This window comes from Carlito syrichta, unplaced genomic scaffold (assembly GCF_000164805.1).
Source record: "Carlito syrichta isolate Samal-C Ts95f unplaced genomic scaffold, Tarsius_syrichta-2.0.1 Scaffold311313, whole genome shotgun sequence".
Classification (NCBI taxonomy): Eukaryota; Metazoa; Chordata; class Mammalia; order Primates; family Tarsiidae; genus Carlito; species Carlito syrichta.
The window spans coordinates 1,817-27,824 of NW_007255409.1; the positions used below are offsets into that span (position 1 = coordinate 1,817).

General features: G+C 39.0%; 1 pseudogene; it reads right to left on the reverse strand.

The window, feature by feature from the left end:
• The window catches only part of LOC110596589, a 26,703-nt pseudogene extending 1,304 nt beyond the window's left edge, over positions 1-25,399 (reverse strand).
• Positions 25,400-26,008: the final 609 nt, after the last annotated feature.

Genomic DNA, 26,008 nt, shown 5'->3' on the forward strand with positions numbered 1-26,008 from the left:
ATCAAGGTAGTGGCACCAAACTGCACTAGTTGGGAACTGAACCAGCCCCTTAAAGAAAAACAACCCCCCTTTTATATAAAAGAATGATTGACAGACAAACTATGATTACTCCAACTTGGGAATCTTTTTTTTTACCCTGAAAAATCAATGAAAAGAGTCACTCATTTCAAATAAAATAACAAATATTTGTTGCCAAAATTCAAACTTTCAATAAAAGTGAGAGTTTTGGAAACTTGAAAAAAAAAAAAAAAAAAAAAAAAAGAACCACTCCAAAAAGAAACAAACAAACAAACCCATTAAAAAGTGGGCAAAAAACATAAATAGACACTTCTCAAAAGAAGATATATGGGCAGCCAACAGACGCATGAAAAAGTGCCCAGCCTCACTAATCATCAGGGAAATGCAAATCAAAACCACATTGAGATACCACCTAACCCCCACATTGAGATACCACCTAACCCCAGTAAGAATGGCCATCTATAATAAGACAAACAACAACAGATGCTGGTGAGGATGGGGAGGAAAAGGAACGCTTCTACACTGCTGGTGGGAATGCAAACTAGTGCAACCTCTTTGGAAGACAGTGTGGTGATTTCTGAAAGAACTAGAAATTCACCTTCCATATGACCCTATTGGGAACATACCCAGAGGAACTCAAGTCATTCTACCAAAAAGATACCTGCACATACATGTTTGTTGCAGCTCTATTCACAATACCAAAAACATGGAACCAACCATGCTGCCCACCGAAGCTGGACTGGATAAAAAAATTGTGGTACATATACACAATGGAATATTATGCAGCCATAAAGAAGGACAAACATATGGGCTTTGCAGCAACTTGGGTGGATTTAGAGTCGATCATACTCAGCAATCTATCACACAAAGAACAGTGTACCATATGTCATCACTCATAAGTAGATCTTGAACAATTATCATAATACTATAAGAAAGGGATTGGCAGTTGAGGGAAACTGCCAGGGAAGAGAGGGGCACAGCTCATCAACAAGGGTACTTGCGTAATGAACATTTGCATACCTAATTCTGAATTGTACCCCCCATCTTTAAAATAAAAAAAAAAAGAGTTTAAAAAAAAGAACCACTGCTCTAGAGGAACACAAAGCCATGCTGCATGTTTGGGGATTGTTCGAATTTTAGTGTGTCTCTTTGTGGGATAATGGGAGGATGGGAGACTTGAGGCTTCCTTTTTTCCTGATGTTGGCTTGTAAATTTTCCTTTCCCTGATAAAGCCTATTCCTCATACCATGGAACATTGTGCAATTCATACTGAACTCTGGCATATGATTGACAGTGGTTCAGACAGTGATTTCAACAGCTTGTATGAAAGTGGTGAAGGGAGGGATGTGCATGTATATACATGCATATATACACATTTGCATGCAGCCTCAGGGGGATGTATAGATAGACCCTCTGAAGACCATCCATGGACCTTCCAGGTCCATAAATCCCAGGCTAATAATGAACATGTGGGCAGAGGTGTTTTCCCCTCACAAAGAATAGTTAATAATAAATTTGCATCACAGAAAGTCTGTACCACTTTCTCAAATGAGTATGTACATCTTGATTTTAAATCCCTAGATAGTGTTCCACTCAAGCAGGAGATGCTAATCTCTTCCAAACAACTTTAATTTTAATATTTGCTGATGTTTCTCCCAAAAGAAAACTCTTGGCCTGCCCTAATCACCTGCCATCAAAAGCCTGTCTCTGCCTCAAATCTTTCTCCTGCCCTTCCTCTCTATTTACTACCATAGACTTGTGACTTCTCAGGGAAGATAACTGATTCATTCTGAAGTGACCTAAAATAATGCTCTTGACACACTATTGAGAATTAAGTTCAATATTTGAAAGTTTATATTCTAAGATCATGATATATGGAGGTGTGGGGGGCATGGGAGAAGGGATACACAGCAAAACTCTGACAGTGGTAGGTCTCTTCATGAGATGGAGATTTTAACCCCTCTTTAATTTTTTTCAGTTTCTGGCTTAATGGAAAAAATCAGTCTTTGTCAGTGTGGGAATAAGTTATAAAAGATAATCCTTATTGAGCACTAAGGTTGCTATGTTAGTTATCCACCAACTATTTGTGCTTTTCCTTCCATAGTATAGTAGTAGAATATCCCGCTGGATAGGGACTACATTTCTCAGACCCCTTTGCATCTGGAAAAGATTGCTGACCAATGGAATGGAAATGGGATTAGTTTATACCATATCCAGGCCTAATTCTTAGATACCTCTCATGGGATTCTGCACTCTCTCTCTTCTCCCATCTGACAGCTAGATGTCAAACCTCAAGGTGGCCTTGGAAGCCACTTGTTACACAAGGCAGAGAATTTCCTTTAGTCATGAACCTTGAATGACTATGTGGAGCAGAGCATAATTCCTTCCCAACTTCAGCCTCTTGATGGGCCTTCTCATGCATGAGAAATAAACTTCTCTTGTGTAAAACTGCTGATACTTTGGGGCTTATCTGTAAGAGCACCTAATGTTATTTCATCTAAATGAAGCACTTAAAATATGTCATGCACTAAAATTTTTACATGTACTGTTTTAATTCTTATCACATCCATGATGTAAATAAATGTGTTTTCTCAATTTATAGATAGGACAGTAGCTATGAAGAGGTTTTGTCATTGTCTTAATGCCACTCAGTAAGTAAATGAATGAATTTGGATTTCAACCAAGCTGGCACTTCTCTGTAATTTGTGTTTCTAAGCACACTATCATACTATCTCAGTATAAGTACAGCTGTCACTCAGGTTTCATAACGTCTCAAGGTGAGTTCACATGTCATACTGTTTTATATTCCATGCAGTTATAATTTTTCCCCTCTCTGAGATGTTGGAACATTATGTGAGGATTTTGTCTGGGGCACTGAAAGGAGCATACTGCTATATGATAGGAGAATACCTCCCCTACAGGACAATGCTGGGTTGTGCTTTTTACGGTACATACAGATACAAATTAACAAAACCATCCGCAGTTCAAATGAATGTGATGAAGACTTTTAATTTCTGAGTGAAACTTTAAAAGGTGACACTTTTAGGAGATAGAGTGGATTATATCCCCATTATGACAGGTTAAATATGATTACACATTATTTGATATTTTTCCTATTAAGAGGAGAGCTCTACATTCTCTCTGCTTACCATATTTATTCAAATATGAGTAAGCTATGTGACTGTTTTGACCAAAAGAATACCATAGAAGTGATGATATGACAGTTTCTGGGCTTAGGCCTGAAGAGACTCGCAAATTCTATACTCTGCCCCCTGGAATACCCACTCTTAGAGCCCTGAGCTGTCATGTAAGAAGTCTGACCACCCTTAGATTGCCATGTGATGAGATGCACAGTCATATGGGAAACATTGGATTACATTATGTGGAGAGAGAGAAAAAGAAATCGACAAAAAGACAGAGAGATAGAGACTATAAACCTTCAGATGTACGAGTAAAGAAGTTATCTTGAAAGCCCATCCGCTGGTCCTTCTCCCTTAATACCACATGGATTAGGGATGAACTACCCTGCTGAGCCTTTCCTGAATTCCTGACTTATACTATTGTGAGGAAAACAAAATCTTTGTCTTAAGCTGGTAAATTTGGGGAAATTTTGTTGTACAGCAATTGATAGCTAAAATATTCATTATGATGACTATAATTTATTTAAGACTAAACTAATCTTAGTAGTAGATCAGCTAAAGACAGAAGAGCTATAGCTGTACAAGATTTTAAAAACCCCACAGAATTTGAAAATCAAGAAATTTGATTTTACAACAGTGAGAGATTGAACAGTCATTAATACAATTCCAGATGATGCCCCGGGAAAGAATAGGAACAAGAAAAAACATGGCTCCAAAAGACTATGGAAACAGACGCCATACACCCAGAATTGTAAAAAAACAAGAGACAGGACTGTGTTTTGCACAATTAGTTTGCTCTTTAGGAAAAGATTTAAAATATGGAGACATAAGTACAAGCTCTCTTGCTTACATTTTGTGGGTGTTTCATTAATATGGGTCCAGTTGACTTCTGTTTTATAGTGATAATTCCTCCTAGAGAAGTTTCTTACTAGTAAATTCACATTTTCTGCAAAGAAGACTTTGGGACTCTTGATTTTTCTAAAATTAAGATTCCTGACATCTAAGAAATTGTCTTCAGATACCATCTTGTAATTACCACATTTTAACTTTGAATCACTATCATCCCACTTATAATAAATGTGATGATAATTCATTTTTCTGTAATAAATGAAAGAAATATAAAACTTGAATCATTCAAGCAATAGTACAGTCTTATTGGAAATTGAAAAGGCCACAGTAACAATCATAGAATGGAATATATATTGCAGCCGGGCTCGGTGGCTCAGCCTGTAATCCCACGCTTTGGGAGGCTGAGGTGAGTCGATGCCTGAGCCCGCGGGTTCGAGACCCACCTGGGCAACTTGGCGAGACCTCATCTCTACAATAAATCAAAGAATTAGCCGGGCGTGGTAGCGCACGCCTGTGGTTCCAGCTACTCGGAAGGCTGAGGTGGAAGGAATCGCTGGAGCCCAGCAGGTCGAGGCTGTGGTGGCCGGGAGTGGCCACTGCACTCCAGTCTGAGCTACAGAGTGAGACTCCAACTCAAAAAAAAAAAAAAAGGAATATTATATTGCTATTTAAAAAATGAAGAAGTTCTCTATGTCTTGAATTGAAAAGATCTCCAGGGTATATTATAAAGGTCAAAAAAGAGAAAAGTATAGAACAATGAGTATAGTATGCTATCCTTTGTGTTAAAAATGAAAACATTATAATATTTTATTTCTATCTGTACAAAAATATTCCAGAGTTACATTCAGAACATTAATAAATGTAATTATTTGTGTGTTTAGGAGGATGAGAAACTAGGCTGCTCTGGGACAGGGTGTGATGGAAACATTTTACTCTATATCTGTATATGTAAATACATATCACATATATAAATATATACAGATGCATTTTCTTTTATTAATCACCCAAAGTCTATAGCTTACATTAGGTATTGCACATCCTATGGTTTTAGGAAAATATATAACAGCAATTGTCCATCATTATAGTATCATATGGAGTATTTCACTTCCCTAAAAATCCTCTGTGCTCCGCCACTTTGTGTCTTCTCACCCTACCCTAACCCCTGGCAATCACTGTTCTTTTTACTTTTTCCATAGTTTTTCTTTTCCAGAATGCCATATAGCTGGAATCATATAGTATGTAGCCTTTTCAGATTGACTTCATTTAATAATATAAATTTAGAGTTCCTTCATGTATTTTCATGGCTTAATAGCTCTTTTTTTCTTCATAATGCTAAATAATATTACATTATCTAGACAGATCATAGTTTATCTATCCATTCACCTTCTGAAGGACATTTTAGTTACTTTCAATTTGGGGCAATTATGACTAAAGCTGTTATAAATATCTGTGTGCAGGTATGTGTGTACATAAGTTTTCAACTCCTTTGGGTTAATTCCAAGGAGTGCAATTGCTGGATTGTATGGTAAAGTATATCTAGTTTTTTTAAGAAACCACCAAACGGTTTTCCAAAGAAGCTGTACCATTTTGCATTTCCTCTAGCAATGAATGAGAATTTCTGCTGCTTCATATCCTCATCACCATTTGATGTTGTTGGTTTTCTGGATTTTGGCCATTCTAATGGGTAGGTATAGTATTTCATTGCTGTTGTAACTTACACTTCCCTGATGATACATGATATAGAGCATCTTTTCATGTGCTTATTTACCACTTGTGTATCTTTGGTAAGGTGTCTGTTAAGATCTTTGGCCCGTTTTTTAAAAATTCAGATTGTTTTTTGTTGTTGTACTTTAAGAGGTCTTTGTATATTTTGAAAAACAGTACTTTACCAGATATGTTTTTTGCAAATATTTTTTCCCAATCTGTGGTTTCCCTTCTTGATGGTGTCCTTTGCAGAGCAGAGGTTTTTAATTTTAATGAAGTCCAGTTTATCAATTATTTCTTTCATGAATTGTGCCTTTTGTTTTATCTAAAAAGTCACTGCCATACCCAAGGTCATCTAGGTTTCCTCCTATGTTATCTCCTATGAGTTTTACAGTTTTGCATTTTACATTCAGGCCTGTGACCATTTTGAGTTAATTTTGTGAAAGGTATAAAGTTTGTGTCTATATTCATTTTTTGTATGCAGATATTCAGTCGTACTAGCATAATTTGTTGAAAAGATAATCTTTGCTCTATTGTATTGCCTTCGTACCTTTGTCAAAGATCAATTGACTATATTTATGTGGGTTTATTTCTTGACTCTATTCTGTTCCATTGACCTATTTGTCTATTATTTTGCTGATGCCACACTGTCTTAACTACTGTAGCTTTATGCTAACATTTGAAGTTGGGTAATACCCGTCCTCCAGCTTTGTTCTTCTTCTATATTGTGTTGGCTATTTTGGGTCTTTTGCCTCTTCATATAAACTTTAGAATTCCAAATTGTTAATTTTTACAAAATAACTTGCTAGAATTTTCATTGAGATTGCATTGAATCTACACATTAAGTTGGGAAGAACTGACATCATGACAATATTGGGTCCATGAACATAGATAAACTCTTCATTTATTTAGTTATTTGATTTCTTTCATCAGAGTTACATTTTTTTCTCACATAGATCTTATATATATTTTGTCAGATTTATACTTAAGTATTTCCGTTTTGGGGTACAGATGGATATGGTATTATGTTTTTTAAAAATATGTATTATATTTTTAACTTCAAATTCCACTTGTTTATTGCTGGTATATAAGAAAGTGATTGACAACCTTGCTTATTAGTTTCAGGAGTTTTTTGTGTGGATTTTTTCAAACTTTCTACATAGACAACCATGGCATTTGCAAATAAAGATTATTTATTTCTTCTTTCCCAATCTGTATACTTTTTATTTACTTTTCTTATCCTATTGTGTTAGGTAGGATCATTAGTGTGGTGTTAAAAAGGAATGGCCAGAGGGGACATTCTTGTCATGTTCCTGATCTTAGTGAGAAAGCTTCTAGTTTTTTACCATTAACTATGACGTTAACTGTAGACTTTTTTGTAGATATTCATTATCAAATTGAGAATGTTATTCCTTATTTCTAGTTTATTAAGAGTTTTTAAATTTTTGTCATGAATGCGATTAAATTTTGTTAAATGCTTTTTCTGCATCTATTGATATGATCATGTGACTTTTTTTTCTTTTTCAGTCTGTTGATGTGATGGATTATACTCATTAACTTTCAAATGTTGAACCAGCTTTACGTGACTGAGATTAATCCCCCCAATAATGTGCTTGGCCTTTTCAAAAGTATATATATGTGATATATATGTATATATACACAGAAGTTTAAATTGCACACATACATATATGCATACATACACGTGCGTATATATGTATGTGTATATATGTAATGTATATATGTATATATGTGTGTGTAATTTAAAGGTACAATGGTATTACTATTGAGTGGGAATGTTAAGGTCTTGAATCCTTTATCTTTTTATCTTTATCTTTTTCTTTCTCTCCTGTTGATATCCCTATGATAGTTTCAAACCCCAAAATAGAGACTGGATGTGGTGGCTCACATCTGTAATCCCAGCACTTTGAGAGGCAGCAGCAAGAGGATTACTTGAGCCCTGGAGTTCGAGACCAGCCTGGGCAACATGACAAGAACTCGTCTCTACAAAATATCAAAAAAAATTAGCTGAGCATGGTGGTGCATCCTATAGTTCCAACTACTTAGAAGGCTGAGGTAGACGGATCTCCTGAGCGCTGCAGGTTGAGGTGGCAGTTGCCGTGAGCATGCCACTGCACTGCAGCCTGGGCAACAGAGTGAGACTCTCACTCAAAACAAAAACAAAATAGAATATTGTTACTTCATTACCTTGTTCTAGGATCAGATGAGTCTTGCTTAAATTGTTGATGCTTACTTTCTCTCCTTCCATGGGTCCATATGAATAAAAAACTAGACAACAGTGGGTAATATAGGACTTTTAAAGACCTCTCTTTGTTGGCTATCTCCCATTTTGTCTTAGAGGAGAGCTGACATTTCTCAAGTAACTGTTAAAGTGTTATGCAAATAGAAATTTAAACTCTTTGCAACCCAGCCCCCATTACCTTCCCAAAGCTCCTTTTATGTAGAAGTTATAGAGTCTGGAGCTACTATTGAAGAAAATATTGGCATAGTCAGGGGGGTATTTTCTCTTTCACAGAACTTTTGTTTTCGGTTGTCTTTATTTTAGAGGAGTATGAGTCACTTAAGCTGTAAGTCCAGGTTTGTGAGACTCAGACAATAAGTTTATCTGGGTGATTACTTTTTAATGCATTCAGCCAGACTATATAAGTTGTATTAATCAGCTGTTGCCACAATAACACTGCATAACAAACAACCCCTAACTTCAGTGGCTTACAACAATAAGCATCTATCCTGCTCACAGATATGTAAGTTTTTTTTTTTTTTGAGTTGGAGTCTCACTCTGTCACCCAGACTGGAGTGCAGTGGCCGCTCCCGGCCACTGCAGCCTTGACTTGCTGGGTTCCGGCGATCCTTCCGCCTCAGCCTTCCAAGTAGCCGGAATTACAGGCATGCGCTACTATGCCCAGCTGGTTTTTTGATTTATTGTAGAGATGAGGTCTCGCTGCCGAGGTGGGTCTCAAACCGGCAGACTCAGGCAATCCACTCACCTCAGCCTCCCAGAGGCACGGGATTACAGGCTAAGCCACCGAGCCTGGCTAGATATGTAAATTGATTGTGGTTCAGCTGGTTACGGCTGACTGACTGTTCTGCTTCGTGTTGGCTGGACTTGGCTCCAGGTTGCGGTTGGGTTCAGTTGTACTCTACATATCTTATTTTGAGAACCAGGCTACTGGGGCATGGTCTTCTTATAGATGAATTTTGGAATGAAAGAGCCAAACCCAACTACTCAAGCACATTTAAGACTTTACTTGCATCACATCTCCTAACATGCTATGGTTCAAAGCAAGTGACATGGTGAAGTCCAACCATCAAGGGGACAAGGCCTTCCATGTGCCTTCAGTGGGAAGGGTAAGAGAATGAATATTTGCTGAAGAATAATCCGAACAATCAAAGAGGGTACATCTTTTCCTCTGGATTTCAAAGGGAAGAAACCAACTCCAAGTCCTCTACCCAGCTTGCAAATTGTCTATGTTAATTGAGAACCAGGGGTTTTAAGGAACTATCTTCCATTCCATGTTTATCTTCAGGAGGCCTACTTTTGCTCTCTGCAGTAAAGGATTTGTTTCTTTAAACCCTTGTTCGTCCCTCCTCAATTTATTCTTATAATGTTTATCTAAGCTTTTTTAAATTCTTAGTTCATCAATAATATTTTCCTCATCACTATATTACACATTACTTCCTCTTTGAGTAAGAGATCAACAATAAACCAGCTAGAATTGTAATTAGGAATCTGATACATGCTCAGCCATATTCTAGTGTATTAAATACAAAAAATGTTCCTGCAAGTTCTTACCCTTAGGAGATCATAATTGAGTTTCTAAATTGGATTACATATTGAACTCTGTGATATTGACTCGGTGTGATAGTTCACAGGCAAGGTAAATTCTTCAAGGTAGAGATAGTTAAGACAAAAGTGGACCTTGTTGAATGGGTAGAATTTTGCATAGAGGAAAAGGAGGAGGAGAAGGGAGGATGCTATTGGAGGGTGAAGCAGCGTAGTCAAAGACCTGGGGGCAGTAATGTGGGACTAAAACTGCTGTATAAATGAACCTATGTTGTTTAAGTTTTCAGATTTCACATTTGGGAATTCCAAATCCAGAAGGAAGACCAATATAAGTAGGTAAAGACATGGTCTGGATATTGAACAGGCTCTAGTAAAGGCGGCTTTATTGTTTTTTTCTTAACTGCTGGTGTGCTGACCACCAAGCAGGGAAGCCTGGACCAGGACAGACCTCAGTCACACATGCCTCTTGTGACAATACTGAAATCACTTGATAATAGTAGTGCTCATTGTTATAGGTCTCCAGCACCACTGCAGTATTTCACTGTCCAGAAACCCTTTAACTGTCCAAGACTCAGAAATTATCTTTGGGTCCTAGATCCCTGATCTCATAGATTCCCCATATCAGCTACACTGCCCCTTTGGGGCTACCTACCTCCCCAGGCCCAGAGATTTTCTTTTCTAAAGTCCTCTTATTGGTGAAAAATACATACTTTAGAAGATAAATAATGTATTAGGTAGAAATTTAACAAGGAGACAGAAATTTACCAAGGAGACACAGGGTTATAAGCTGAGGACAGAAGTACTCTACTGGGGTTGGATTGAATCTTGGATATACAAGATAACCATGTGACTTTGAGGAGGTCAGTTAAGCTTTCTGGAACTCAGTGTCCTCATCTGTACAATGAAGGTTTGTGATATATTTGTGGTTTTGACCCCTGGCTGCTCATTAGGACTACTGGGGGAGCTTTAAAAAGATCTCAATGTCCAAGCCCCACCCAGATCAATTCAATCACAATGTCTGGGGATGAGATCTGGAGAATTAGTACTCAAAACAAAACAAAGTACTAACAGAGGATTTTAAGGGGGAGCCATTGTTTTTAATGCTCTTTAAAACCTTTGCTACTTTTAAAGTTTGACAATTCCACGGGATAGCTATAATTATAATAATAGATCTTTGTTATTATTATTGGTGAACATTCAGTGAGTGTGTACTATATACCACTTTATTAAACATTTTGCATGCATTATCCCATTTCTCAAAGCCACCCCATGGCTGAGGTATTAATCTTATTCCATTTTGCATGCGAAGAGACTGAGTCATAGAGAGGTTATATTTATTTCTTCCACGATTACATTGCCATAAAGGAAAAGTTTTGGGTTCAAATCTGAGTCACCCATCTGACTCAAGATCTTTGACTGTTTGACAAAATCGATAAAATAATTCCAAAAATAACCCTGAGGGAGATATGATGAGACTAGATATCTCCTAGTGGTGGGGGAACATGAGGTAAGGGAACTGCTAAATCTGGTTGGAAGGGTATGGTAAGGCCAGCCTTACCTGTTCTCAGATTCATATCCAATATTTTGAGTATTTTTAAATGGAGCCATCAAATTGTGCCTGAGGACATGTCCTTTGGGTGGTATGTTCCTGCTGTGCCATATTTTGTAACTTAAAAGAACAGATAAAAGACTCAACATGGAATGTGACACAGACTGTCTCTGCTAAGGGACATTTCTACCTATGAAATAGGTTTACCAGCTAGTTTCCAAGGCTCTGATGTGCTGGTAATTCACACTCCCTCCTTTCAGCTTGGTTGCCTAGCACATATCTCAGTGCCTGTATATTTAAAGCAGTCCTTGGGTGGTGAGGGGGAATTGCAGGTAAAAGAACTCCACTGCCTGGTGATCTGATGGGCATTAAAACATAGTCAATGGCCAAAATCCTTAATGCACAGAGCTCTTCAGTTGGCTTATAAATGCATTTTTGAGAGGATTAACTGCAAAGCATGCTTAATGGAGGGCAAATCATTCTGTATCAAGAAACACAAAAGGGATGCAAGTTTTAAATCCTGGAAAGCTTTCTTGGGAGGAAATGCTTGTCATACTATGTGACATAGGTTGCTCGTTGTCATTCAACATCAGAAATGTCACAGTGCAAACATTTGGGCATTTACTTCTTGTTTAGCAGAATTATGAAGAAATAAAGTGATAAGGAGAAAACACTAAATTAAGCTGTCAAGTCCATGTGTTTGGTTTAAAATAAATATATACATCTGCTGTCATTAAAAGTTGAGCTTTTGACCACCAGAGAAGGAGGCATTTTCTGTGAGTTTATAACTTAAGTTTTCACTTTTCCAGAGTTTGCTTTTTTTTTTCTTTTTTTTTTTTTGAGTTGGAGTCTCACTCCAATGCTCAGGCTGGAGTACAGTGGCACACTCACAGCCGCTCCAGAGTCGACCTGCTGAGCTCCGGTGATCCTTCTACCTCAGGCTTCTAAGTAGCAGGAACCACTGGTGCACGCTACCATGCCCAACTGATTTATTTATTTATTTATTGTAGAGACGAGGTCTTGCCAAGTTGCCTGGGCTGATCTTGAACCTACGGGTTCAGGCAATCCACTCGCCTCAGCCTCCCAAATTGCTGGGATTACAGGCACGGGGTATGGCCCAGAGTTTGCTTTTTCAGTCTTAACACACTTTTCCTGAAATTTTAAGGATTCTGTGACCAGCTGCTTGCTTGAATTCATTCATTCATGCATGCATGCCTCCATTCATTTTGTATTGATTCTTTCAACAAATATTTGTTGAATTCCATCTAAATGCCAATCTCTTAGTCTTGTTTCAGTGTGGCTGGGGTCAACAGTTGACCTGAAGCTTGGATAGTGTTTTCCATCTAAATTCCTTCCCAAAGATGAACAACTGTGCATTTTCTACACTATAATAATCAAAGTACATCTCTTTATTAGACTTGTATTATAAAACAGACACAACATTTAAAAAGGCTATTTAATGACAACTTGTAAAGTAAACCAGCCTAAGTTAAAACGCTTCCTATGGTGATGCCTGGTCTTTCTCTCCTAACTTTTATCTGTAGAGAGAGAAACCTTTGGCTCCCTTTTTAAAAAAATCTGTTTGCCATGGCGCTGAACTCCCGAGCTCATACTGGCTTTACTGCCTGTGTCTTTGCTTTGATTTAAAGACTTCATAACTTCTTCATTCACAACAAGACTGCAGGAGCTTCCATAGGAGGAGTCCTGTGGGGGATGGGGAGGGGAGAGAATGACACAGCATCTTCTCTCTACTTTCTTTCCTTGTATCCATTTCTCCCTCTCCTCCCTCTCTCTTTACTCCCACCTCCCCTCCCTCTGCCCTTGCTCTCCTTCTCCCACCTTCTCTCTCCCTTCTCTTTCTTTCTTGTTTATTTTTTCGGTGGGCGGAAAAACAAAAAGAGAAGAAAAAAAGTCTCACACAAGGTGTTTTAGATGGATAGAATAATTTTCTCATTCCCTCCCACACCCTTCTCTTTTTCCGAATCTAAAGGAATAAATTACTTTATTCGTTTTAGCTCACCTACCTCAATCCCTTTTCATCTTGATTTACTTATTGAGGTGGAAGTAGCAGAGCTGGATAGGGGTTCACTAATAGGTAATATTTTTCTTGGTAGTCCAAGCAAGCAGTTACCTACACAAAAATTTATAACCTCAATAATAGAGTTATTCAGGAACAGTTTTGTATAGACCTACTATCATTCACACAGAGCAAAACACTGTCTTAACATTTAAACAATATTTTAAAGTGAAATTTAAGCTGTTTTCCTTATACTCATTATCCATGTTAGTCAATTTTCCCAGTAGTACTGCAGAATTTGTGTTGATCTATGCTCAGGATGCCACTAAGCTCCCCTAAGACCAAGGCTGCATTCTGACAAAGTGGTAAAGAAGGAAGCTAAGGGGGCCATTCAAAAATCACTTAAAACTTGTGGAGTTTTGACTGATTCAGTCAAACAGCTATTTTGGTACCATTTGGTCATTTGTATATCATGAAAATATCCCTGAACAATCTGGATTTATAACACACAATATAATATGTCAGTATTCAAAATAAAATTATCCAAGGTTGTAAACAATGTTTTGGTAGTCAACTATAAATTTAAATATATCTGTGACTGAACTCTTATTCAATGGTTTAAATCAGTTATGTTTTTAATTTAAAGTAGCAAATTTTAAGATATAAAATTTTCTTTGTGGTCAAATTTTTAAATCCTTTTAAATTTTAAAATATTGCAACTGAATTTGAAGAATCCTCTTAAAATTTTGTGTCTTTTGATTTGCCCTGTGAGAATTAAAGCGGTGTTTTAACGAAATAAGCTAGAAATGCTATAATTAAGGTACTACATTCCTTTGGATCACAAATCTTTTCATAAAGTGGTTAATCATTGACATTATTTTTATTTTTAAAAAAACTTGGTGAAATTACTGATCTGTTTTGGGGAAAAGGATTTCTAAGAAATCTGCAGCTTTTTCTTCAACTTGATAGCTGTCCATGAAAATGGGGGAGAGAGAAGTCTTTTAATACCAAGAGTCACAATTCACCCGAACTTGCAATGTTCTATCACAAAGCAGGAAATAAAAAGGGAGCATCTGAAACTGTCAAAATGTAAATGACACATTTAAGGTACATTTATCTGGCACAGTAACAGTTTACAATTTTTTTTTTTTTATCACACCACACATATTCAGTTTCCATCATTTTCAAAATGTGACATTTTAATATAGGATTATATGACTTTGAGTTCTTGCCCATTTATAGACATCTATCTTGATACTGTACAGTAACATTCTGTCTTCTTTTCATGGACTAGATTTGAAGCCTAGGTTAAGTTCATGTTAAGCTCACTCCTCCCTTCACTGCCAGCAAGACCAAAGAGGAGCCCTTGGGATTCTTTTCTTGGTGACCATACTGGGGTGTTCCCTCCACCTTCCATCCTGTCCTCATCATCTCCACAGCTTACCAAAGAGACTAATCTCAAGAAGAAAGGTGTGACTAGAGTTGTTCTTCCATCTTCTCGGGACCAAACCCATGGTATCTGACATCCCTCTAGTCACCACCAAATAGATAATCTACCCACGTCCCTCTTACTGCCCAGATCCTTTCCCTGTATTAATCTCCTACTTTGACTCAACTCACCAAAACTTCTTTACTCCTCAAGTTCTTCAACTCTGCCCTTGGGGGGGAGGGAGGAGGAAAGAAAGAAAAACTTCTTTTATGAACATTCTTTTATCTTCTTAATCTAGCTTAGTGTTTTTCAGCCTCTGGACTATTGATATTTTGGGCTGGATTGTTTCTTGTGAGCTGTTCTGTATGTCCCCTGGCGGGGTGGGAGGTGGGGAATCACACTCAATTTTGAATCACTGATTTAACCCATCTTACTTCTGGGCCTGCTGGGATTGTGTCCTTCTTGTTACTTCTTCCCCCTCAAAACCCAAAACTCCTTTGAAGCACATGCCACTATTCCACTAGCCTTTCATTCTACTACTGACATTTTTTTGTATCTACTGTTCTCTTGGTCACCTCTTCTCTTTTGATGGAGATTTTAGTCCTTCTCTTCCTTCTTTCCTCTCTCCCTTCTTATCTCTTCTCTCTTGTAACTTTCACATTCAAGAGGATCTTGTACTCCAACTTCTGGCCCTTAAGTTACCTGATTCTCCTGATCCAGGTTAAATCCAAATCTCTGTCCATTTTACATCTCAGGAGCAGAATGTCATTGGAGACAAACACACAACCCTGCTACTGTTCTCACTTTAAATCGGTGACTTTAGATTTCACTTGACATGGTTATCATATAATTTTTTTGGTCAGTTTGCTCTCCCACTCTCTGAGACTATTTTATATCTCTTTTTCCTCAAAAACTGCAGTACTCCCTTTCCCCCTTACTCTCCTTAATGATGTTGTTTCTTAATTCATTGAGAAAAATAGAGGTACTCAGAAAAAGACTATCTCATTCTACCACCACTAACTCAACTAACTTACTTGCAGGCATTTGTAACCTTATATTTTCCCTTCCCTCCTGTCACAATGATTCTGTTATCACTCCTTTCTAGGGTTAACCTGTCCCCTTGTGTATCACTTCCATCCCTTTTCAGCAACCCAAGAACTTTGTTCCTTTGCTTATTCCCCTTGTCTTATGCATCATTCATTCTCCCTTCTCAACCATCAACATATAAACATGCTGTGGTGTCTAAACAACTATAGTGTGATCTCTACATATTGGCATGACTCAGACATATGCTTTTTTCTCTGTTCTCCTTCTCTCCCTTCCTTTCTGCCTTCTCTATCAATATTTACTCTCTAAATGGTCTGAACTAGTCTTGTGACTTTTAATATCATTTATATGCTAATGATTGCAATTTATATCTCTCCCTTTTATTTGAGTTCCAAATTTATATATTCAGCTGCCATTTAATTGGATGTCTCACCAGCACCTTCAACTTACCAGGTCCAAATCTGAACTTCCAATTACCCGCTAGAGCCTGTACTTTTCTAGAGTTGACCCTTTCTATAACCTTAAAAAGGTGGTCTGGTTGAAAATCCAGAAGTCATGTTGATTTCCTTCTTTTCTCTCTAGTCTACATTCCTCATCAAGTCTTGTCAGTTCTATCTTTACAATAGATCACAAATTTGATCTCTATCCGTTATTATTGCCCAGTCATAACCACCAACATCTTTTGGACTTCTGCAAGAAGCCTCTTAACTGGTTTTTCTACTTCTACTTTTACACCCCTAGAGAATCTTCTTCACACATCAGATAGAATAATCTTCTAAAACTTGTAAATCAGATTTTGTCACTTCTCTGCTCAAAAATCTTCACCCGATTTCCATCAAATTTGGAATAAAAGTTCATGTCCTACCATGTCCTAGGCAGACCTGAACCTTACCTGTGATGGTTAAATTTATATGTCAACTTGACTGATACACACACACACACACACACACACACACACACACACACACACAGTCATGCGGTGCTTAACGATAGGGATACAGTCTAAGAAAGGTGCTGTTAGGCGATTTCATTGTTGTGGGAACCTCCTAGAGTATACTTACACTAATCCAAATGATATAGCCTGCTATACACCCAGGCTGTATGGTATAGCCTATTCCTCCTAGGCTATAAACTTGTACAGCAAGTGACTGTATGGAATGTTGTAGGCAGCTGTAACATAATGGTAAATATTTGTATATCTAAATATAGAAAAATACAGTATATATACCATTTTATAATTTTATGGGTCTACCATTTTATATGCAACCCATCGTTGATGAAAACATTATGCAGCACATGACTATCTATCTATCTATCTATCATTTATCTATCTAACTCCCATCGGTTCCGTTTCTGTGAAGAACTCTGTATAATGTACTACCGAGTCTTTTTTTTTTTTTTTTTTTGAGTTGGAGTCTCACTGCGTTGCCCAGACTGGAGTGCAGTGGCCGCTCCCGGCCACCTTAGCCTCAACCTGCTGGGCTCCGGCGATCCTTCTGCCTCAGCCTTCTGAGTGGCCGGAATTACAGGCACGCGCTACCATGCCCGGCTGATTTTTTGATTTATTGTAGAGATGAGGTCTCGCTGCCCAGGCGGGTCTCGAACCCGCGGGCTCAGGCAATCCACTCACCTCAGCCTCCCAGAGGCACGGGATTACAGGCTGAGCCACCGAACCTGGCTCCGAGTCTTTTTAATTCTTAACATTCTACTCCTCCCTCATTTGTTCTAGCTGCACTGGCCTTCTTGCTTCTGTCAGCTCTATGAACTTTGCTCTTGCTGATGCCCCATTACTTGGGATTTTTACATGTTTGACTCCCTCACTAGGCAGTGTGGATGTGACACAGATAGAAGCAGGCATGGCACTTTTTTTTTTTAATTGCAATCTCACCCTGTTGTCCAGGCTGGAGTGCAGTGGCACACTCACAGCCACTGCAGCCTTGACCTGCTGGCTCATGCAATCCTTCCATCTCAGCCTTCCAAATAGCTGGAACTACAGGTGTGTACCACCATGCCAGGCTAATTTTTTAAATTTATTGTAGAGACGAGGTCTCTCCAAGTTGCCCAGGCTGGTTTTGAAACCCTGGACTCAGGCAATCCTCTTGCCTTGGCCTCCCAAAGTGCTGGGATTACAGACTTGGGCCACCGTGCATGGCCATGGCATTAATTGATATGCCAGTCAAAGACATGTCTGTATTAATTGGACTTGCCTTGCTGATATCCTGTGTTAGATCATTAGGGCAGCTTGAAAAATACAACTTGGAAACTGCCAGCCATTGCTGGGGGTTTTATTATTCAAGTGGCTGCTATATAACCCTGCTATATAACCTGACAGAATCTCAAGGTAATACCCCTTGGGTCACTTTGAGAACTTTGCCAGTGCTTTTGTGGTGTAAATCAAGCATTGACCAATCCCAGAAGAGACTTTATAATCTCCTTCCCCACCAATCAAATACTGCTCTTCAGAATCCTGCCTTATTCCTTCTTTGACCATATCCAGGCTTTCTGCTTGGGAAGACTCACTGAATTCACTTTGTCATGGCATGATTTTCCCTTGCCTGGTGAGCAATAAACTCAGCTTTGATTTTTTTCAGCTCTACTGGTCTGGTTATTTCAATATGACAGTGTTTTAATGATTTAATTTCCTTTCCCTTTACTGTTTTAGGACTTAAAAAAAAACTTTTTAAGGAGTTTTGGTACTTACCATTGGTCTTTTTGTTTTCCCAAACCCCTTTGGGAGAACATGGTAGATTCTCTTCTGAGAAAGGAAGGATTTTACTGACCTGGATTAAGGACAATTTCCCAACTGTTTTAGGTAGTTTGTTCTTCTGAAAAATTATTAGATGAAAATTTATTTCTGAAACCCCATCAAATCTGAATCCCTTCCAGGCACTCCTGAACCCCCACCCCAAACAAAACAAAGCAAAGCAAAAAAACAAAAACAAAAAACAAAACAAAACCCCTAGACTTTAATTACTATAGCCATTTATTTTGGTTCCTCTCTGTGGGTGAGATTTACATTAATTAGAGTATAATGAAGCTTGCCCTTTCAAACAAATGTATTCCTTTGTTTGCGCTCGTTTGGGCAAATGGACTGCACCGTGTGTGAGCTCACAAAAGGGAGAAACAAAACAGCTTATACAAAACCAGACCCCCAGACCTGACCTTCCCAATCCTTCCCAAGATGACTGCAGCTTTGCCCACTTGAGATTTGTGAATGGAGACCTGCGTGTTTTTGTCTTGTTGTTTTCCTACCTGCAGAAGAGACACATTTTCTCAGAAAACATTTCCTTCTCTGCGGCTTTCTGGTTAGTATTCAGGCCACCACCTCTGTTATCAGACGGTGGCAACAAAGCTTTTCCGCCTGAATCTTCTGCGAGGTGGCGGGGGAATGGATTGCACAGTAATGAGCTGTTTTTGCAGGCTTCCTTCGGGAGCCTTTTCTTATATCCCTTGGCAAGAGGAACTAATTCAAAACAGCAACCCAACCCTTGGGCATCTAAAATTCACAGAAATTCAGCTGACTTGACAGTAAGAAGGTCTCCCTGAAAATCAGTGCTGTAAATCAGAGCTTCATTCTCTGAGGGAAGGGGGTGGCTAGAGGTTTTTTGGAACCTCTTATGTAACCTTATATAAGACTTTTATCCCTATTGCTGTTTTAAAGCCAACTGAAGATGGTAGGGAGTGTGCTGGGAGCTGCTTTTCTTTTCTGATTATGCTGTTTCATCCTCTAAGCAACATGAACTGAGAGTCTCAGAGCATTTCTTCCCAGAGAGGCAATCATGGACTGTTCTATTCTTCATGAACTTGACCAGATAGATTTAATCTTCTTGAGGACAGGGCCAACGACTCTATCTTTATACCTCTGGTAGCTAGCACTGTGCCTGGCACTTAGTAGACCCTCAGTATGTACTCAATGGATGTCAAGTTAATAGCAGTGACCATGCTGATTCTATTGATGTAACAAGCATGGCTGCTATCTTGCTTGCTGATGTTCTTTGCTCAGGTGTTACCTCTATATGTGGTTCCATTACTTCTGGCCCCAGTCTGTGAATTCCCTTCTCTCCTGTCTCCAGCAGTTAGTTCTCCTTTCCATCTAGTCTTTTTCTCTGGAAATAAGGTGACTCTCCATTCTTATAGACGTCTCTGACTCCACTCTGAGAAATCTGTCTAAAACGCACACACACACACACACACACACCCCTCCTCATTCTTTTTAGGTCCCAATTTCCTTCTCTCCCACCTTCACATCTTTCTTTTCAACCTCAACGGTGTCCTCATTCTTTCAAGTCAATTTGATCCTTATTCATCCCCGGTTATGTCTTCTGCCTTTTCTTGGCCTCCATTTCTATGTCTTTGATGGATTTTACTCCTTCATCCTCAGGCAACTTCCCTTTATTTACATATTTCTTAACTTGCTGAAGGTTGGAATTGGGAAGGGATGGTATTTACCTTTCAGATTTACATTACTGACAAGTGAAATACCCAAGCAATGATAGTTTTGTGGATACAATGGTAGAAACTGCATATGTGTGTGAGATAATTTTTAAGAGGGCTAACTGGAAAATGTCATATTGTTTTGTTTGATTTAAATGAATGGCTCTCAACCAGAGACAATTTTGCTGATGAGGAGATATTTGGCAATACCTAGTGACATTTTCAGTTGTCACAACTGGGGACTGGGGGCAGGGTTTCAGAAGGATGCTACTGGCATCTAGTGGGTAGAGTCCAGGGATGCCTATAAATACCCTACTCTGTATAGGACAGTCCCATAACAAAGAATCATCAGGGCCAAAATGTCAATAGTGCTGAGACTGAGAAACCCTGGTTTACACCGTCTCCCCTCTTCTTCTCTAGGCCTGCCTCTGTCCTATCTCTTGATACCCTGGATCCTTACAACCAAAGCGTTTGTGTCCCATGGCTTGGTTTTAATCACTATAGTGACAGTTAATCATGAACATTCTTCAGTTCTTGGATTCCTGGCTAGTGGGAACAGGAAGAGATTTTAGAAGTTTTTATAATCCACCTTCTGATTCCTCAGAGGAAAAGAAAAGTGACTTTGCTAAGGTCACACATCTACCCACAGTCTGCTTTGGGGTAGGTATGACCTCTTGTCCCTGTTCCCAGCTCTCTTCTCTAAACAGTGAGCATTTGGTCAAAAAAAGCAAAGGCAAGCTGACCGCCTTTTCAAGGTCAGGAGTCAGATTGATTGGTCTCATCCAAACAGGGACACAGTCTTGTACTTCCCACTTTGCTGGGTTGTTGTGAGTACATGATTTTTACGATGGCATTATTTAGTTCTCTCTCCGGAGTCTCTACCAGCTGCAGAGTATGGTTGATGCACCTAACTATCCTCTATCCTCTTAGGGGGATGCTATGACTTGACCAGGTAAACTGCAGTTCTAGGCAGGTCATTAGGAATGACAATTTGGGGGAGGTAGATCTGCCACTTCTCATCTCAGGCCATGTCTGGAGATGGAGAGGAGCCAATCTTTTTTTAAATCAGGATTTGAGACAATGACAAGGCAAATTCGGGCAACTTCCAGTCTTATTTCTCTCCCTCACCTCTCCACAAACAACCATTTATCAGCAACCAAAGTACTTTTGGAGGAGGGGAAGAGGGGTGGGCCAATGTTTTTCTGAGTAAGGTCCTTTGACTTAGAGGCCTCAGAATGGCTTGGAACAATTGTAAAAACACATATTTCCAGGTCCTTCCTAGACCCACATTTATCACCTCTGAGGGGGTGGGGCCAAATACTGAAGGTGTCATCATTAAGTTCCCAGAGCATCCTTCTGTAGTTACAATTTAAGAACGACTGACCCAGATATTTGAATAATTAAGCTTTTTCTCCCTGAAATAATTCCTGAAAGCTAGAAACTTTGGGACAATGTAAGAATCTCAGAGAGAAAATCTGTTACTAAACAAAGAAAAAGAAAAAAAAAAAACCTGGCTCTTTTTGGTCAGATATCATGGTCATCAGGTGACAATTGGCTTGGAGCTTTGAAGATATAAAGGCCACATCCAGCAACATGCACAACTTCCCAGGGAATAATCAGGCTTTGCTCTTATTTAAAACTTTTTTTTTTTTTTTTTTTGAGTTGGAGTCTCACTCTGTCGCCTAGACTGGAGTGCAGTGGCCGCTCCAGGCCACCGCAGCCTCGACCTGCTGGGCTCCAGCGATCCTTTCGCCTCAGCCTTCCGAGTAGCCGGAATTACAGGCATGCGCTACCACGCCCGGCTGATTTTTTGATTTATTGTAAGGATGAGGTCTCGCCTGCCCAGGCGGGTCTCGAACCCGCGGGCTCAGGCAATCCACTCACCTCAGCCTCCCAAAGGCGCGGGATTACAGGCTGAGCCACCGAGCCCGGCTTAAAACTTTTTAAATGGCTGGAACTGGCTTCCCTTTCCTCTCCTGGCATATTTTGGTTACCCTATGAGGAGATCTCTTAAAGATAACCTTCCCCTTGCTTGAGGGCTGCTTTTTATCCAGCTTTCCAAGGACCCTCAAGGTGCCTGCTCATTGATCCACCTTGAACAGATATCTGCACGTTTTAATTAAAAGTGTTCACAGGCCTTGAGCACATTCCTCATTTCAACAGTAATGCTCATTGGTTTTTGACTTTCCCCCAAGTGTGAATAACTTTCCAGGGGTGGTGACACTTCATCTGTGCAGTTAGTCACATGTCCTGGTTCAGCACCACTGTTGGTTGTATTTTGTTGGACTGCGCTGTGGACTCAGCCCTCCATTTCCTCTTTCCAAAACCCGTAGTCATTTGCAAAGTGGAAGCTGCCATGCTCTCATGGCTGCTCCACTCTCTAATAAGCAGAATGTTTCCCTAACCATGGCACATATTCTGTTTTCCCTTCAAAAAGAGATGCAGAGCACAAATTCCTGTTTTGTGCAAATAAACTGTGTGAGCATCTCACGTTAGGTGATTCTCATTTTATTATTTATTTTCAAGGGGGAGGAAGAGAAGTGAATAGAGAATTAGCTTTACAAACTCCCTGAGAGCTCCTAAAACAAATTTCAAAATCTCAAGATCAATCAGATCCACTAGATAGTCACTTATTCTCTGCTGCTTTTATGTGGCTTTACCCCAGGACCTTTGAACTTGCTGTTCCCATGGTCAGTGCTGTTCATCAGATATCCACTTGGCTATCCCTGCCCCCTTGCTTCCTTCAGTTCTCTGCCCAAATGTCCCTTTTTCATGGAGGCCTTCACTGACCATCCTTCCTGTAACACTCCCTCCTCTTGTTTCCCTTCTTCACTTCTCCCCACACCACCTGTACACACTGACAAAGTCTATATAGTCTTATGTACACTTCCCTCACCAAAAGGTAAGTTCCATGAGAGCAGGTGCATGTCTGTCTGCTCACTGCTGTAGCCTCAGCACGTACAACAGTTCTTGGCATATAGTAGATGCTCAAGCAACACTGGATGTGCAAATGGGTGAATAAATGGATGTAGAAATAAGACCAAAATGATTATCTTCTTTGCATGTAATGATTTCCCCCAGAATGAACACTCATGTAAGAAGAGAAATCATGAACAACAGGAGTCTGAAAATAGATGAACTGTTGACTTACCTCTAAGTCTGTGACTGACAACTGCTGTTCTCAGAAACCATGGAAAATACTTGAAACGAGTAGTAATGATAAAAATCCTTTCACTCTTGTTGGTAGAAATCTTTGTATCAGGCAGGAATAGCAGAAGCTGTCTGTTTTTGCCTATTAAATCAATATTTGAATGCCAGTATTCATTATTAAACAAGGAAGATTGGGCAAGATGCAAAACTAAATACAAGCATTCCCTGCCTCCGTCTTTAACATGATTTCCCCCAGCATATGCCATAAGCCACATACACACACTTTGTTTTCAGAAATGTCACTTTCCCATACATATTAACTAAAAAGTAGAATTGCACGTGTGTGTGTTCATAATATATAAAATATAAATAAAATACAGGGATAGATCATTTTTCATTGTGGGGGCTGTTCTGCACATTGTGGGATGTTTAGCATCATCCCTGGCTTCCACCCACTAGATGCCTATAGTATCCTTCCAGTTTTGACAACCAAAGCTGTCTCCAGACATTGCCAAATGTCCTTGGTGTGGGTGGCAAGATAACCCCCGGTTGAAAAATAACCAGTTAAACCAAGAAGACAGACTTTCAGGGCTTCTGAGTCAGGATAGGACCTGGGAACATGTGCTTTAAAGCAGCTCCCTCTAGGTAAGTGTGATAATCTGCCAGAGTTGAGAACCACTGCCCAATTTATTCTTCTTGGTGATGACAGCACGTTCTTCATTCTGAGGTCCTGCCAAGGATCCAGTTTTCAACTAACCGAAAGTGGAGTGTCAGAAAAATATACGTTCAGAGGAAAAATAGAGGAAAGTAAGTTATTGCCATTTCCCTTTCTCTTTTCCCTCTCCCTGAAGTGAGAGACACTGACTCTGACACAAACTAAATTGTCAAGTGACAAAATCGAGAGCAGTGTAGTCTCACGCGTGAAAGGAATAAATAGGAATGGAAGTGTGTGCTTTTATCAGTCCATGGACACCTGGGCACTCTGACTAATACCATGGGGAGACCAGGGACTTTTACTCAGTGTTATAGTGATGGGGTTTAGAGTGTACTCTGAGAATGTGCACAATCAACAGTTCATCGAGTTAAGAATCTAAAGGGAGAATGGCAACTCAGAAGATGTGGGTCTAGCATTTGACCCCCTAGTCATTCATTTTGATGTGGCTGTTTTTAAGGCCTTCTTTGCATCTTTGCAGGTCTCTAAATTGTGACCTGTCCCATATTGGCCACTTATTTTTCATATCTGAAACTGGATAATCAGAGTTAGCATTATGGAGATGTAGACCTCATATGCAATTAGCTTATTTTTATGTAAATGCCTCTCTTTCCCCCCCCTCTTTTTTTCTTTTCTTGTGAAAATATGGATAAATAGAGGAAAGTAAGTTGTTGCCATTTCCCTTTCTCTTTTCCCTCCCCTGAAGTGAGAGACACTCTGACAAACCAAGGTCTGAACCATATGAAATTGTCATTTTTGTACATTTTTAAAATGATAGACTTTTGAAAATTTCACATAGTTAATCCCAATCTTTCCCATGTCTCCTTCTTCCCCACCCCACCCCCCACTATGTCTCCTCATGACTCCATCCTCTATTTTTCTGCCTTTGAAAGCACATGTGTACTACTCAAAATACCAGCTGTGCAGGTCAATAGATGTTACTGGGGAAAATTAAGAAACAGAAGAAGTTTCCAAATTTCAATAACTGTTAATTTGAAAACCCACTGATGCACTTCATATATCTAGAAGAGAGGTCTTGTGGTCCAGCATAACCAATGACATGTGAAATTCTTGATCCTGCCGAATGGGCCAGTTCTGATGAGAATGTTAATTTGTTTGTGTCACCATTCCTGCATTTGCATAGTGCCACTTTTTAAAAAAATTTGAGCTCTTAGGTTCAAAAGGATTTTTTTCCAGGTGTGGGGATGCAGTAGTAGATGAACTGTTAATAGAGTAGGGACCTTAACAGTCCATGGGGCAAAATCTTTATATATGTACTGACAAAACAAACCTAGACGAACACTCTCTGATGTCGTGCGTCACCTGATCTAGGCGCCTGGTATTCAGTTTCCCATCAAAGTTTGCCTTCTGGGTTAGAGCTTGGGCTCTTGCAGCATCTTTGTGAGCTTCTATCAGTGGACCTGGTTGACTATCCTTACTCTGTTTGCCAACCCCATTTCTTTTTTGCAGGTTACAAATGAAAACTGTCACCTTTCCATGGATGTTATGCCTCAAGTCACAATGTCTTTGTGCCTCTGTGCATACCATGCTTGTTTTCTCTGTCTTCATTTCTTTATCCCTTGTATACATGCATGTGTGCAATCACACACATGGTTCATATATCACATTTTAAAAGTAATTTACATTTAAAATATTATCCTTTCCTGTTTCTGAGATTTGTATAATACAAGAAATCATAGAGAAGAAAATTATAATTACTCCTACTCTAAAATAAACACTATTAATATTTTAGTTCATGTTCTTATAATGTTTTATCGCATATATGTTGCATTGGTATAATTCTATATATAATATTACATCTACTTACCTAAAATAATCTTTAGAGCATTTTTCTCATTTTTTGATATTATTTGAAAGGATGTTTTTAAATATATGCACAGTATTCCTTTAATATCTACATATATATGTGTATGTTATAGCCATTCTTCTACTATAAATCATTTAGGTTATTTTTAATAATTTGTAAACTATATATGATGCAGCAGTGTACTTTTTTCTATATGTATCTTTTACTGTATACTTCATTATTTTATTAGAATTAATTTATAGAAATTGTATTACTGAGTTAGAGGACGTGACCTTGTCAAATTTCTTGATATATATTTCCAAGTTACAGTCTAAAAAGTTCATATTAAT